The sequence below is a fragment of the Dermacentor silvarum genome, chromosome 3 (genome assembly GCF_013339745.2).
Source record: "Dermacentor silvarum isolate Dsil-2018 chromosome 3, BIME_Dsil_1.4, whole genome shotgun sequence".
Lineage (NCBI taxonomy): Eukaryota > Metazoa > Arthropoda > Arachnida > Ixodida > Ixodidae > Dermacentor > Dermacentor silvarum.
This window is the reverse complement of record NC_051156.1, coordinates 200,001,691-200,016,549: the sequence shown is the minus strand read 5'-3', so window position 1 is coordinate 200,016,549 and position 14,859 is coordinate 200,001,691.

The window sequence follows — 14,859 nt, the reverse complement described above, 5'->3', positions numbered from 1 at the left end:
CTGGGTGCGCTACTGCCCTGACACCCCCTCCCCCTAGGAGGATCCTTCGACCCCCCCCCCCCCCCCCCCCTTCCCTCTTACAGACTAATTTCTATCAAAGCTCCAAGTATCCCCAGTATTAGGAACGCAACAGACGAAGAAAAGCTAGTGTTTTGTTTTTGTCGTGCAAAACGATGTTGTCGTTAGTTTTGAAAACGCCTGAATTTTGCTCTATCAAGACTTGTAGGTTAAGAACTTGCTTCACTTTGTTCTGCCCAGAAAGAAGAAGGAATAAACTTTGTGCAATCAAATGAAAACTCTAAACGCTGTCCCTTGTGTTCTTGCAATTTTCAAACGTGGTTACAGAATGGCATGGGTGTTTAAATATAGCATTGAACTTATAATGCCGCAAAACGAGGCACACAACGTTGGTTCGTGCCCGCCTGTCTGTGCCCGCCTGTCCCCACCTTCGTAGTAGTATTTTTTGCGCTACAACATCAGCTCGACATGCACCGACAAGGACGAACTCCCTTGTAACATATGGTTTAATATGCTTGCTTAAAAGGTTAATTAGTGCACTTCTAATTAGCAGCTTTTCCGTCATCATTTGTTGAAAAAAAAATAAGCGTGCAGCCTTAATGAAATAAAACAACGTAGTAAAAAGAGCGCTAGCCCCTTGAACCTCCCCCCCCCCCCCCCCCCAAAAAAAAAAAAAAAAAAAATCGAAATTCTGGTTAAACCCCTGCAGACAGCCTTGTCTCAATATGTAATTGGAAACGCGCCACCGGCGCTAGATATGGCACAGCGTGTCTAGAGAAATGGCGCGAGAAAGGCGCCCGCTGCCTTCACGCCTCATGCATGACGTCGGTGGCAGTACGGGGTGTCACTATACATTGCTTCAATCCTAACCGCACTAAAATTGGCAGTCATCCTGAGATGGGTTCTGTCGGAATTTTTTACATTCACAGACCTGGTCTCTCTGTTACTAACCCCTATTCTTTGCTGCAAAAAAAAAAAAAAAAAAAAAAAAAAACTGTACCATTTGATCATTTTCTCCTTTCCTGCCACCGCTTTTCCTCCCTCCGCTCAATGTTCCTCGAATTTTTGGCAATTCGCCTAGCTTTAACTTTATCGACCTTAATTCTATTGTGGTTTGGTGCAAGACAGTTGGCTGCCAACCACACATTTCCACTATATCTCCACTGCAGCAGCTTTCCGCAAATTCATTAATCCGTCCGGAAGATTGCTGTATAAGGGTGCCGATGATAATGCACTTTTTTTTCCCCCTTGTTCAGTGTCAGAAATGAAATTCTTCCGTCATTGTGTCCTCTGGTGTTTTATTTCTTCTGACTGTTCGTTACTTTTTAAAAATTCTTTCTTGTAGTATTATACTTTCTGCCTCCTATGTACTCCGTCATCATCGTGGGTATGAACCATATGTTTTTGAGGCAACAAAAGCAAAACACCGACTCGCTCATAGAAGAAGAAGCTTCCGCAAAGGCCCCTGCAGCAGCGCGCGTACGCCAACCCAGCCGCTTTTTTGAATATGAAATCACCCCGTGAGTACTGCATTTCTACGAATGTGGCTACCGTAAGCGTTTACCGATGTAGTTTCTGTTAAGGCAACGGCGACCGCAGGGTCTTTTTCTGTAAGGAAGCGTATTTCGACGACAGCTGTCGGACACGTTGTTGTGCCCGAATGTGGTGGTCTTAAAGGTGCACCAAAAGGAAATATTAGGCTGGTTCCGTAAATTACGCTTGTAACCTCTAGGTCACCAAAAATGTCAGTGTAACCATGAGCCTATACTTGGTAAGACTCGAAAGCGGACGGCGGGGAGTTGAGGAAGCTAGAGGAAAGGGTGAAGTGGACGACACTGCTTTGACGACACTGCCGTGGCGTCTTATATTCTGTCAGCATGTATATGGTTAGGGATATTTAAGAGGTGACCTAGGGCCGGTGCATGTAATGTAGCGATTCCATTTGCTTGGCCCTATTCATTTTCTATCAACCACTGCTCACCACCAGCTGACGCTGGTGGTTACGTAGGCGAAGCGCCGCTCGGACCACTGACGAAGAGCTAAAATGAGAAGAACCGGAATAGGATGCCTTACGTTATCCCTGTCTATACAGGATTGTGTATGCATTTCATTCTAAAGGGATTATAGACTCAACCTGGAAAGTTTTGAAAACTTTTGCAGCACAAGCATGCGAGAATACATTAAAAACCGTGCCGTCACTTTGACGTATCCCGGCAAGCCGCGGTTTGGGCTAGAAAGTCAGAAAGTATCGAAACTTTGGCCTTCATTTTCTCCGCTAGTAACCGACCTTTTCTTCTGCCAAATAAATGCTACCAGTGCCTTGAAAGAACGCTTCACTCATCTAAACCCATTTAGAGTTCTACTCTTTAGTGACTCTTAAAAAGAGCAACGCCAAGTCACTTTATAGAAGGCTAAATTATTCTTTCAAAACTATATTTATCTGGCGGGGCAATTCGGTGCGCATTATTTTGTAGTGTGACGAGTAACGTATTCCGAACTTTCTTTTTTTAGATATCGCGCCGAGGTGCCGGTACGTCAATGTGAATGTTTGCTCGATTTAGAGAAACAATCGCTTGCATCTTGAACAGTTACTTGAACATTGCAAGAAACTCTCTTCAGCCTCAGCCTATTCGCGTGGTCGGCTTTGCTGCGCAGCAGAAGAGCCGTGCCGCGAAGACACCGTGTTGCAAATGGTGTAGGCTATTCATGAACAGCTTACACCATTTGCAACACGGTGCTTTCGTGGCACGACTGACGTTTTTCTTTTTCTTTCTTTTTTTATCGTTTGCTCTGCTAACCGTCGGAATCGTGCAATCGCGTAAAATGCCAAATGGAAAGGAAAGGCCGAACACCTTTGCTGTCACTTTAACGGCGCGCAAAATTAAATTACGGATTTTTGGCGAGAGTGTAGGTTCAAATAATCAATCACAGTGAGACACAGTGGCACCAGAGTTCTCTGGTACATTTAAATATCAAATGGCTCTGGTGGCACTAAGGTTTCATTTTGAGGACAACATGACAAAGAAGAAAAGAAAGAAAAAGTTGCACCGTAGTGCTTATCGTGGTTTCAACTTAGGCTGGCATACAAGACAGATGTGGATGGCGAATCACGGTGTCACAAAATTCCCTACAGTGACACACAGTTTTAATGAGGGGTCTCATCGAAGGTGAGAAAAGAAAATGAAGCAGCCCTTCGCGGCATTCAATGTGACAATCAATGTGACAGATTCGCTGCTGAATGTCAGCTGTCCGAGAGAAGAGCTAATGAGTTCTGTGGAAAGCCGCGAGATCGAGGAAGTTCCAGCGCGTCGAGTTGCTCTATTGCTTCCGAGTAATTGATTTAATCTTACTCGCCTAGTCACCTGCTCATGATTAGCTGTTGGTAAAAACGACCTGCCTCGAAAAGGCGGTGGTAGTGGGTTCAACCACTCGGATCAGGAAAAAGGTTTCTCCAGCTGCGAAGTTTCTCTTCTATAGAAACCGTACGTGTATCCTTTGTAACTTTACGCTTGTTTCAGATGGATACCAGCTGTATCTTCTAGAGGAACAACATATCAAACCACTCATGTTGCTGTAGCTAAAGCCTACCAAATCATTTCTTTGCTTGCTCTTTCGGCGACCTGGCGTGGAGGCAAGAGAGAGAGAGAGAGAGAGAGGAGAGAGAGAGAGAATTGACTTTAATGAAAAGAATGGCTCAGTGGCCTAAGCAGGCGTAAGGGTCAATGGCGGGGTTCACGAAAGTTTAAAAATTTCTCGCTGCATCGATCTATGTCGAAGGATCTATGTCGAGCAGCAGCGCTTGAGACAAGGACACACAAGAGAAGACGCGTACATGACACGTTCTGATGAGCACGGGTGTTTTTTCTTCGTTTTTATTGCGACTTTAATTACGTGGAAACTCCAGGCAAATTACCGTCGTCGTCGTCGCCGTGATGTTCCGTATAAAGTCCAAGTGCGATAAGATCGCGACCACGGGGCGTATGCTGTAGGTGCGAAGGAAAGCTTGCGGGGGTGAGCCGAGAAGGATGGTGGCTTAATGCGGCGGTGTCTTCTCGCGCGCGCCATGTAAGAAGGCAGGGAGGCTGCGTGCTGTCTTCTCACGCGCCCAAGGTGGGGGGAGCGGGGAGGTGTGCGCATGGTGGAGAGGGGAGGGGGGAGGGCAGGTTAGTGCGCATCTCCTCTTCTATACTGTGGTAGCGGTGGCTGAGCGCGGCCGCGCGCGCCATATAATGGAGGCAATCTGCGCTGGGTTCGAAGGCTAGCCCACCCGAAATCCCGAGGTAGATTATGGCTTCATGTGCGCTGTGTTCTCGCGCGCCTAGTTCGCGATGAAGCGAGAGGCAGCACGAAGGTCAATTCGCTCACTGCGCTGCTGCCGCTCTTCATCACGCCAGCGTTCTGACAGCGAGTGTGCGCGGTCATCGAGTGAGATGTGTCCTTGTTTGCCTATGTGCGCGTGACAACGTGCTTGTTAATTCAGTCAGTAGGCGAATGTTTACAGTAGTATATGCAGCTGATAAAACTGCAGCTTTACTTCGTATAGCTGTCCATTAATTTGCTATCGCAATCAGTGCTTCGCGCTTCGGGCGAAACGTGCGACTTTTTATGTCCTTGCCTTAATAAGCGACGCTGCTCGCAATAGATCGTAAACAATTAGTGCGTTTTATTCTGTAGAAGGCAAGACAAACAATTTCTGAAGATACAGCGCAGCTATCGCTAAAATATATTTGCATGTTTCTTAGCTGCACTTCATGGTTGTTCGGTGCTTCGATTGTGTTTAGAGCATTTGTAACTGATTTCATATAAGCGAATTTCAAAAACCACAGTCAAACAGTTTAAAAAAAGGGAGTTACAATTATTGGCTTCATTAGCTTGACAACGTTTACTTTGTTTGAGCCCAAAATGGATAACTTCATTGCTTGCTCTATTTTCTTTGGGAACAAAGGGAGTGATGTGTACTCTTCTATACGGGGAGTAACTGCTTGTCCATTATTTTACTCCGTTTTGGAGAATTGTCTTACACCCCCAGTGGAACACGTTTACTCTGCTTGTGCTCAGTTAGAGTGAACGTGTTTCAAAAAGGTGACTTCAAGACAAAAAAATAAGAAAATTGAAAAGTTGAGTTAAAAATTAGACGAATTCTTAAGATCACAAAAGGGGTTGAGAGGACTATCTTTGTTCTCACAGTGGCATGCATAGTCCTATTATTTATATACTTACCTAAGCGCATTTATTTTCCGATCTTGTAGTCCAGTTTGGTCTGGAGCAAGGTGGAAGCAACCAAGCTGACACACAAGGTACGTTCATTACCGTCAGTTCTATCGTTGACTGTAAACGTGCACTGACGTGCATTCTAAAGTACACCCTTGCCAACACCCCATGTTGTACTTCTTGTGTGGGCACCTGCCAGCGCCAAGCGATGCAACACTCCACACCAAATGGCAGGATTTGTGACTTCACAGGCGCGGTTGTCACACGTTCCCATAGGCGTACTTACCGGAAGGTGCAGGGGGGGGGGCTTTTGCCCCCCCCCCTCTCCCTTCGCTGCCAAAAGTGAGGGGGAAAAGTATGCCATTTGCCCTCGCACTTTTGAATGCGGGCACTCTCGGCTGCACGCTGGAAAGTCCAACAAAACTACAACTGAAGCAAGATTTTCTTTCTTACTTGAGTGGTGACATGAGTATAATGCTCTTCTTTGCTACGTATGCCCTGCTTGGGCAGCGAGGATTGTATTTTGCGACTCCTCGCGACGGTCGCGTTGCGGAGAAGGCCTGAACTCTGGTGAGTTCCCACCCTAACAAGTGTGAGCTTGCGCTACTTGCATCATGTCCAGTTTTTTTTTTTTTTTTTGACTGCTATATTCGTATTTGAAAACACAGTCAGCTTGCTATGTTTAACCTGCGGGCGAGTGGGAGGTCTGGATAAAGTATTACAATCATCCGCACCCAACGACTGGTGTGCCTTACGGCATGAAATCGTTGCATTATCAAATGCTGAGGACTATTGAATCTCCGTCCAGAGATAGCCTACATAGCGTTGCAGTATTTTATTACCATCAAAAACGTAATCAAACCTCTTACACGTATAACTGTCATATTTCATTGTGTAATCACGACTTAAAGTAGATATGTTCATGAAAATGACATTGGTCAAACGTGCAGAGTCATTTCCATACCAATAGAACCCTGACTTAAATTTTTTTAAAGGTATGTGTCACTTCTGATATTGTGGATTAGTCCTAATGTCGGTTAGTCCTAATGTGACACATTCAAAGCTGGTGGACGGCGTGCTAGGAAAAGACCTGCGCGCATCTGGCTTACCAAGACTGTGCCGTGCTCCTGCGAACGGTGTAGGGTCGCGTACCTTCATTTTCTCGCTGTTTGAGATCCGGCGCATCCCTGCACTTCCTAAATAGTCCGGCCGAGGGCGCTACAAGCCTTTGCTCTTACTCCATGTTATTAATAGTCATTAGAGGAACTCGGGCGAATGCATGTAGGGGCACTTGACATTGTTATTGAGCCGTGCTCCTTAAAATGACCCACGTAGGCTAACAAGGCGAACTCTGGTCTTCGCCTTAATTGGGCGCCTCAACTCGAGCATTAGCCGTACTGTGCATGAATCAGGAAGGAAGAAATCACCGAGAAGGGTTGAGAAGCATTTAGGGAAGCCTTCTGTTTATTTCTTCAAAATTAAATTACCTCAGTCATGGACTTAAAGCTCCCAATTATGAAAGTTATGGACCCAAAGCTTATGGGCCATCGCGGGCGGTCAAGTTGTGCTATAATATCAAAACTTTAATGGAACTGAAAGCAAAACAATAGTACGTCTATTAAGCAATTGCATATAGTGCATGTACAGTGTGGTCGGTACTTCAATGGGGCACTTAACAAGTAATTAAGACAATGTGACTGTAGCATTTCTTCTATACCCGAAGAGGAAAAAAGATCATTGGTATGTTGTGTAAGGCAGGCGCCCCACACTACGTTGCAGGGTTTCATGCCATGCCTAGCTGTATTGCATGGTGGAACAAGGCGTTCGATTTAATAGTGGACCACATTGTAAAGCCTGTCGTCTGGATGCCTCATTTTTATCCTTAGTGAAAGGGTGTTCTCAGAAAACACCCGCCTTCTCAAGCGGCACGTTTTTCAGTGCCAAAGCCGGCGCCATGTACTGCCGTTTTGCAACACTTCAGTCGCCCGCGTGAACGTCGTCATACTTTCAAGTGCCGCTCAGTTCTCAATTGTTAACGAACTTAAACGTTCTGCTTCGCTCACTCGTCGTCGCTTTGAATAACTCGTTTCTCTCATGCTCTTCCAGACTCTTTATGGAAGACGTACAGAGGCCGTCTAAGAAAGTAAGTATACGAGAACAAAACTGGAGTGTCATCTTCATTACGACATAACGATGAGGTGCTATCGAGGACTCTGAATGTGACTGGGACAATTAATGGTAAGGGAAGCACACAATTCAATTTTATTTGCATATCAAATAATGCAAATAAACATTTATTTTAACAGAACGAACTTCGCACAAAGTTTATTTTCAATTTTTTTTAGAAATGAGAAAATATTCGGTATTCGGTATTCGATTCCATACTTGATGGTCGTTTCTCTCGAATGTTCGTACTCAATTCGATTAGAAAATTTCGCTTCAAACGCCCCTAAAGAAAGAAAGAAAGCAGAAAAAGAATGAAAATAGAGAAGAAGAAAGGAGGACTCGACTGACGTACGTGCCATTAAAACAGAAAAACCAACCTTAAAAGAGCGAGGTGTTTGCATAACACGTTTAGTTTAGATAAACTACAACAACCTTTTTTTTTTAGCTCTATTCGGCACATCCTAAGTCGAGTTTAGCGGCCCTGTCATCGTCACGTGCACCGAAAACCTTCGTAATTTGAAGAAGTGACTCGCGAAGTAAAGGCATGGAATTTGGATGATGAACCTTATATGCCCCAGTGTTGCCAGGTTGTCGCGTGTATTTTTGCCACATTTCGAGGAGAAATTTTTCTTTAATTTTTTTGTTCCACTGCAAAATTCTGCATTGTTTAATACGCAATTTTATTCGCAAAAAGATATTGAATATACAAAAACGCTTTTTTATCACTTCTTTCTAAAGGAAAGTTGCTTTTAGGCCATCTACAGTTGTAATGAATACCTTCAAAGGTGACTACATTCGACCAGGAAACACCTAAGAGACGATTGAGTGCCACATGTGCTCCTGTGCGGGTGGCAGTCTGAAGAAAAGTTTAAAAAGAAGGTACAGTGGCCTTAATGTAGCGTTTCTTTTTTTTAAAACTCAGACACGAAGCGTTGTTGTCAGCCTTTCGCAATTTAAATCTTGTTACCTTCATCCAGCAAGCGATACGTAAATAAGCAGTTTTACTTCTCGATACACATAAGCGCGTTTCAAGGATCCTAATTAGCTGGAAAAACTGAAGATATAACTCAATATTCACTTTTTGATACACGGGCCTTGCCCGTGTATGATACATGATATGATACATGACCTTGCCAAACACACTCTGATGAATGGCACAAAAATGTTTAAAGCCCCGATAGCCGTCGCATTTTTTGGGAGCAAGTCGGACCTTTACCGAAGGATCCTCCAGATAGATTTGCTGAAAAAATTTCCATCATTTATTTTTACGTGCGACGCGATCTCCAAACCCATTGTAAGGAAGCTTACGTGAGCTCAAGAGAATGCCAATATTTTAAACAGTCCTTGTAGCCAGTTGCCACAAGCGCGACGCAGAACACTCGGATTTCGAAACTATGCAAAGAAGCGTCTGCGCGTAGGCTTAGACACATCGGACAGACTTGAATTCAATCGGCTACTCATAAAAGTAATTATTATTGCCACTATTAGCCACATCGGCACCGCAAGAAAGGGACAAACATTTTCGACCTCACGAAAAAGTTTCCCACGCTTTTGGCTAAAAATTAGTTTTCGCTTTTGTCCTCGGACCCCTAATTTTTTTCCCACGGTATTGAAAATTTCCAAGTATTTCGCAACACTGATTGGTTAAGAACTTTGGTTTACTCGAAGCAACGGGCCCGGACCAAATGCACACGTAAACCCGTTTGCATTCAACCGAATTATCCACAGCGGCCGCTGCCGCAAACCGCAATGTTGTCACCTTCTGTGAATGACCGTTACATAAAATACGCCAATTTATCCCTTCATTTAGCTTCAAGAATTTCTATCCAATGAACCTTGAAGAATGTTTTCCCCTAGGCGTAGCCAGAAAGACGCTTTCAAAGAGCGACTGAATTGTTTGCCGCTGGTGGACTTTTAAATACTTATCATCGGCGACAGGCACTAGTTTGCGTTTCTTAGAACGGCACATGTATAAGTTCGCGAAGGCAAAAGTTGGCATGATGTGTTTTTGCGTATTTTATATCTTGTAGCGGAGAGTGATTGGCCTATAGCACTGGACCATGAGTTGCAAAAGCGAACCGGCTAGCGAACCACAGTTTAACATAGCCATAAGCGTAACATAGCCATAGCCATAAGTCTCCGTGTAGTGCACTAACCACCTTCGTTCTCTCCCGCATGTAAACCCTCATGGTGGGCAGACTAATCTTTGCAAACCTACCTCTCCTTTTGTTGATCATCGGCTGCCTGCCGCTCTTCCTCGTGCTCGTCCCTACTGCGTCGTCCCGTAAGTATATACACCGACAACATCGGAAAGCACTGAACATCGGCACTCACCGATCTGGTTTTTCCTGGCCTGGCCTGGCCTGGCCTGGCTAGGTCAGTACTGTCCTGTCCTGTCGGTCTGTCTTCACCAGTTTCTTCGTCATTACTCATTTGTAGCCGTGACTGTTCGTTATCGCTTACAGCGGAGTAAGGTTCTGGAAGCCCCAGAGAGAAAACGGAGCTATCCATATACCTTCAACAATTGTAGCTTTACCATCGATAAGGATCCTGGCGAAGATAGTGAGGTAAACTATCTGAACCCTAGTGGGTAACTGGTATTGACCAAAACATAAATAATGTAAAGGCGACAATGCTCAGATAGCACTTTCGGGTATTAAGGCCTTGGGTGAGTAGGGAGTTATGTAGAGATAAGAAACGACTGTAGCCACGGTAAAAACAACAGTTTTCGCACTGCAGCATGTGTTAAGTGCATTGCATCTTAGCGTAACCGGTTTTCCCAAGTATCACCGCTATCATCAAGTGGTGATGCTTCTTTTATTGCGATAGCAATTAGATGGACACTTTAGGCGAATTTCTGCCGTCATCGTCGCCGTGAGGTTCCGTATAAAGTATACGGGCGATGAAATCGTTGCCGCGCGCCGTATTCTGCATGTGCGAGTGAAAGCATGCGATGGTCAGCCGGCAACCACGGCCCGCGCACAGAAGAGCGGGAAGCGGGAAGGAAGCGCGCAGGCTTCCAGTCGCGCACAACGCCCAGGAGGGAGTGTAGGTAGGTGGAGGGGTCGCGCTTTACGGCGGCCGCGCGCTCCCGCCAGGCCGGAAGTCTCCGGAGGGAGGGTGGGCAGGTGAAGGGGGCCGCGCTTTGCTGCGGCCGCGTGCTCCCGTCATGCCGGAAGGCTCCGGGAGGAGTGGGGTGGGGCGCGTTCTGCGCCGCGAGAAGCCTGCCCGCGCGTGTGTATCTTGAAAGCCATCTGTGGCGGGAGCAGAGTCCATCCTCCCTGGGTTTTCGCGGCTAAGATCGCGTTGATGCGAGTGCCGGCACGAAGCTCAATTCGCTCGCTGCGAGTTTCTGCGGTCATCAAGCGACACGCGTTCATGTTTGCTTGTGCGTGCGTGACATCATGCTTGTTAATTCTAGTTAGTGTGCCTATGTTTACAAGTTTATACGGCCGATAAAACTACTATCATTACTTTGTGTAGCTGTCCACTAATTTGCTATCGCAATCGATGCTTCGCCTTCCCGGCGAAACTGCGACATTTTTTTTTCTGCCTTTAATTTCATACCGCAGTGAGCTCGCACAGCGCGCAGCTGACGCCTCTCGGCGGCGCAGAGGAGTTCGATAAGCCGACGAGCTCGGAAGCTGCCAACGCTGCCTCCAGAAAGACCAGGGCGTCGCCAGCCACAGCCGCCGCCGAGGCGGAGGTGCAACACGCACCGCAGTTGCCCGAGCGCCGCCGCCCTCTCGTTACCAACAGGAAGCCCGCGCGCAGAACCGATGTCGTTACGCATCACGAGAAGCGAAGCCACACGACACGACGACGCCACCGCACGACAGAACACCCAACGACACGACGACACCGCACGACGCAGGACGACCAGGAGGAGATGGAGAAGGAAATGCTCACAACGACGCCAAAGCGACGTCGAGAGAACAGCTCTACTGCTGGCGAAAAGCTTTTGAAGCCCGAGTCTGAACTCAGAATAAAGCAAGTGACGTATCGGACGCGGGGCCCACCGCAGGAGCTAACGGGACCCAAAGGAAGGCGCCTTGTGCGACGCGTAGTGCGCAAGCGTCGCAAAACGACCCCACTCGCCGGCAACGCGTCGTCCGCGGTTTCCGCAAGCCCGATGGGACTCGAAACAACAACGGACAATGCCGACGACGGTTTAGAGGACCGAAAGCTGGACGAAGCGCAGGAACTCGCCGAGCGTCTTTGGGGGATCATTGCCGAGACAGCGACATCGCCTTCCAGTCGCATCGGGATGACTTCTGGAACGAGCGCGACGTCCATTTTTCCGAGACGGTCGTCTTTCGTTTACTCGCAAGCTACTGAGGCAGTCAGCGACGTAAAAAGCCGACGGCGATCGGACGTACTGGCACCAAATTTTGGAACGAACAGTGCAGCGACTTATGGGCTGCCGACGAACGATACCTGCGTCAGCTCTTCGCACTGCCGGGCGCCTTCCTACGACGACGGAAGTGGTTCGCGCCGTACGCCGCAGGATGGTGTGGCACCTGAAGAACCAACGGCATTTCAGCACCCTGTTGAACTGTCACGTGACTCGACGCCGCCCAGCGGAATACAAGGCAAAGCGCGGTCTGCAAACGGACCGATAGAGACAACCGTGATGTCCAGTGGAGGTCTAGACCTATTGGACTGGCTGTTCGCCCATGGAGGGAACAATGGGCTGTCGAAGACGGAACCTGCGGGGAAGAAGGAGCTCAAAACCGAGAGTTCCCCGAACCTTGCAGCGAAGACTAGCGATAACTGGTCTGACCGATTCCCGCGGATTTCGGCCGCCGGAGCTGGTCCTTCCCCGACCGCCAAAAATCACGAACTGACTTCCGAAAAGATTTAAGAATCAGTTCACCGAAATTATCGGACCATATCATTGATGTAGAGACAGCAGCGACGTCATCCAGCTATCGAATAGCCACCAATTCTGAGCTGGAAGCTGAGACTTTCCGGAGGCTATTACATCGCAGCAATGTATCCTCGCTCAGTAGTACATCATCGCCATCTCAGACTCCACTGGAAGCCTTTTCAGACATGTCTAAGGGACTCGGAACTGGTAAAGTTTCAGAAGGTACGGTGTCTCAGTCATACCTGCCTCCGAATGAATCTTTAGCCACAGCGAGCAGAGGGATACAGCTGAACGGCAACCGATTTAGCGGGCCGGTCGGAAAGCCATTTCCGTTTACCACAGAAAGCGATGCTGGAGGCGAAAATGCCGATTCCAGTCTGAAAGGCTCAGTCGAGGCTGACGAAGGCTCCAGTGAGGAGGACTATGACGACGACTACGAAGAGGACGACGATGACGACGCTGAGGAAGACACTTTTATGAAAAAAGGCTTATTACCAACGTTTGGCAGGCGTCAAGGACTTCTGTCTGGTCCCGAGAGACGAAAGTACAGTGACAACCAAACGAGAACGCCTTTCAGCGCAGGTGATAAGAACTTGGATTCCTGGAGCCGTTCGGCCTCAGCAAGTGGAGGTGAGAACAAGGAACCACCGCGGAACTTTGGGGGCGCAACTCAGAAGCATGGGGTCAATGTTAGTTCCGAAGATGGTGGACTTAGACATGGCACAGTTGGTGGTGCCGCTGGAGGTATGAGAAACTTGCGTTTGGATCCGCCCGCCCCGAGTGATGTCTCTGGGCGGAGTGGAACACCCAAACAAGCGACGATTGAAAACCTAACGGACGGGAGAACACCGGTAGCAAGCAGCTCGTCCGAGAGCGATGAGCTCACAACGAAGTCTTTAGCCGAGGAAAGTATCGACTCGCTTACGAAACAGAGTGGTATTGGTGGCGCAGAAGCTCGTGCCGGTGGTAACTCTGGTCAAACGGCGGTGACTGAAGGATACACGTCCTCACACGAACACCCCGAAGAGGTTCCTCGCCTCGTATACAACGCCGAAAGTCACAACTTGAGCGAACCGACCAAAGCAGTAGCTCCTACAAAGGCTTCTGGGAACATGGCATCTGTGAACGCGACCACAAGCAGTGAGCAGAGCAGTACCGCAAGCAGGTGGCTGCAGTTTCCAGGAATCATACAGGTCTGACCGTGAATCTCCCTTCCATTCCGCCACTGCCGCACCTTGGAGAAATTCCGAATGCTTCAATTGTACCCGAGTCACCGAAGACGGAACTTTCCAAAGAATTTACCACAAGGGCGTCTACAAGAAGGCGCTTGAGGTTGGAAACAACGCAGCACAACACCGCTCCAGATGTCCTCGAGCTCACGTCGCCGACCGGAACCGTCAGTTCCAAGGCGCAAGGTAGGTGGCTCGCTGGCAACATCGAGCTAGTTTCTTTCGTGCATAATTACACTCACGCGCTCACTTGTAGCCTCATGGATGAGCCGATGGGTGAGAAGAGATGAGATAAAACACATAGCTTTAGTTCCACGCCACCTGTACTTGCGTAGAAGCTGCCTTCACTTGTTAGCTGAAGGTTAGGTCAGGTACCTGCATAGGCACAAGTTGCAAAGGGTATTTAGGACATGCCTATAAGACTTTCAACGAGAGCGACCCCTGTCAGGGAACCCCCCCCCCCCCCCCTACCCTCGCTCCTTTCCACTCAATAACTTTTATTTATTTTAACCTTGAAATGTATTTCGTTACCCCCCGCCAGAAAAAAGAACGGGATGGCTAAAAGCCACCAAGTCAAAGCAGCCATAACGTTTTGTAAAGGGTTGGGCAAGCTTGTTTGAAATGGAATCCACAGCGACTTTTTTTTTTTTTTTTATAAGGAAGTGAACGGCACAAAATGGATTTGTTTGCCTGAACTTACAGGGGAAAAAGTGCGAACATATCATAGAAAAAAAAAGCGAGTTTCTTCGCGTGAAGCACTTCTGTGACAATGAGTGAGTATGATCCTGATGGTTAGAAAATGTTTTACGAGTACAGTAATGCATATACGATGCTTACGTTGTGGCACATATATTTTAAATGGGTACATGTCTGGGCTAGTAGGTACATCATTTGTTTAGAATTTATTTAGAATTTGTGATGTAATGATCATTAAAGGACGAATTTTTCGTTGCTCGTCTCGAGCTTCACCCTGAGGGAAAAACGCAATCAAGCGTGTGTCTCTGTAATCGTTTTTATTCCCTTAGGTAAGTTTCCATTGACAGCCCAACTGTTACTTGATAAACATCCTCCTCATAGATACGTTTCCCCGGCCCACACGAACTTGCTAGAAATATCTGAATGCTATTATTTCTTTTAGGTCACTCCTTGCCAGAGAAGCTGCACATCATGTGCTCTATAGGGGCCACATACCCTGGTCCCTATCCTGTTGAGCTGTGCGACAAGATAATGATCAAGGACGCCGTGTCGTTTGATCAAGTGAGGATCAAGTTCACGGTCCGGTCGTATGGCAAGTATTGCCCACTGTTGGAGTCATTAAGTAGTGTGATGCGTCGATGCTTCCGCGCCAACGAAGCCGCGGTAATT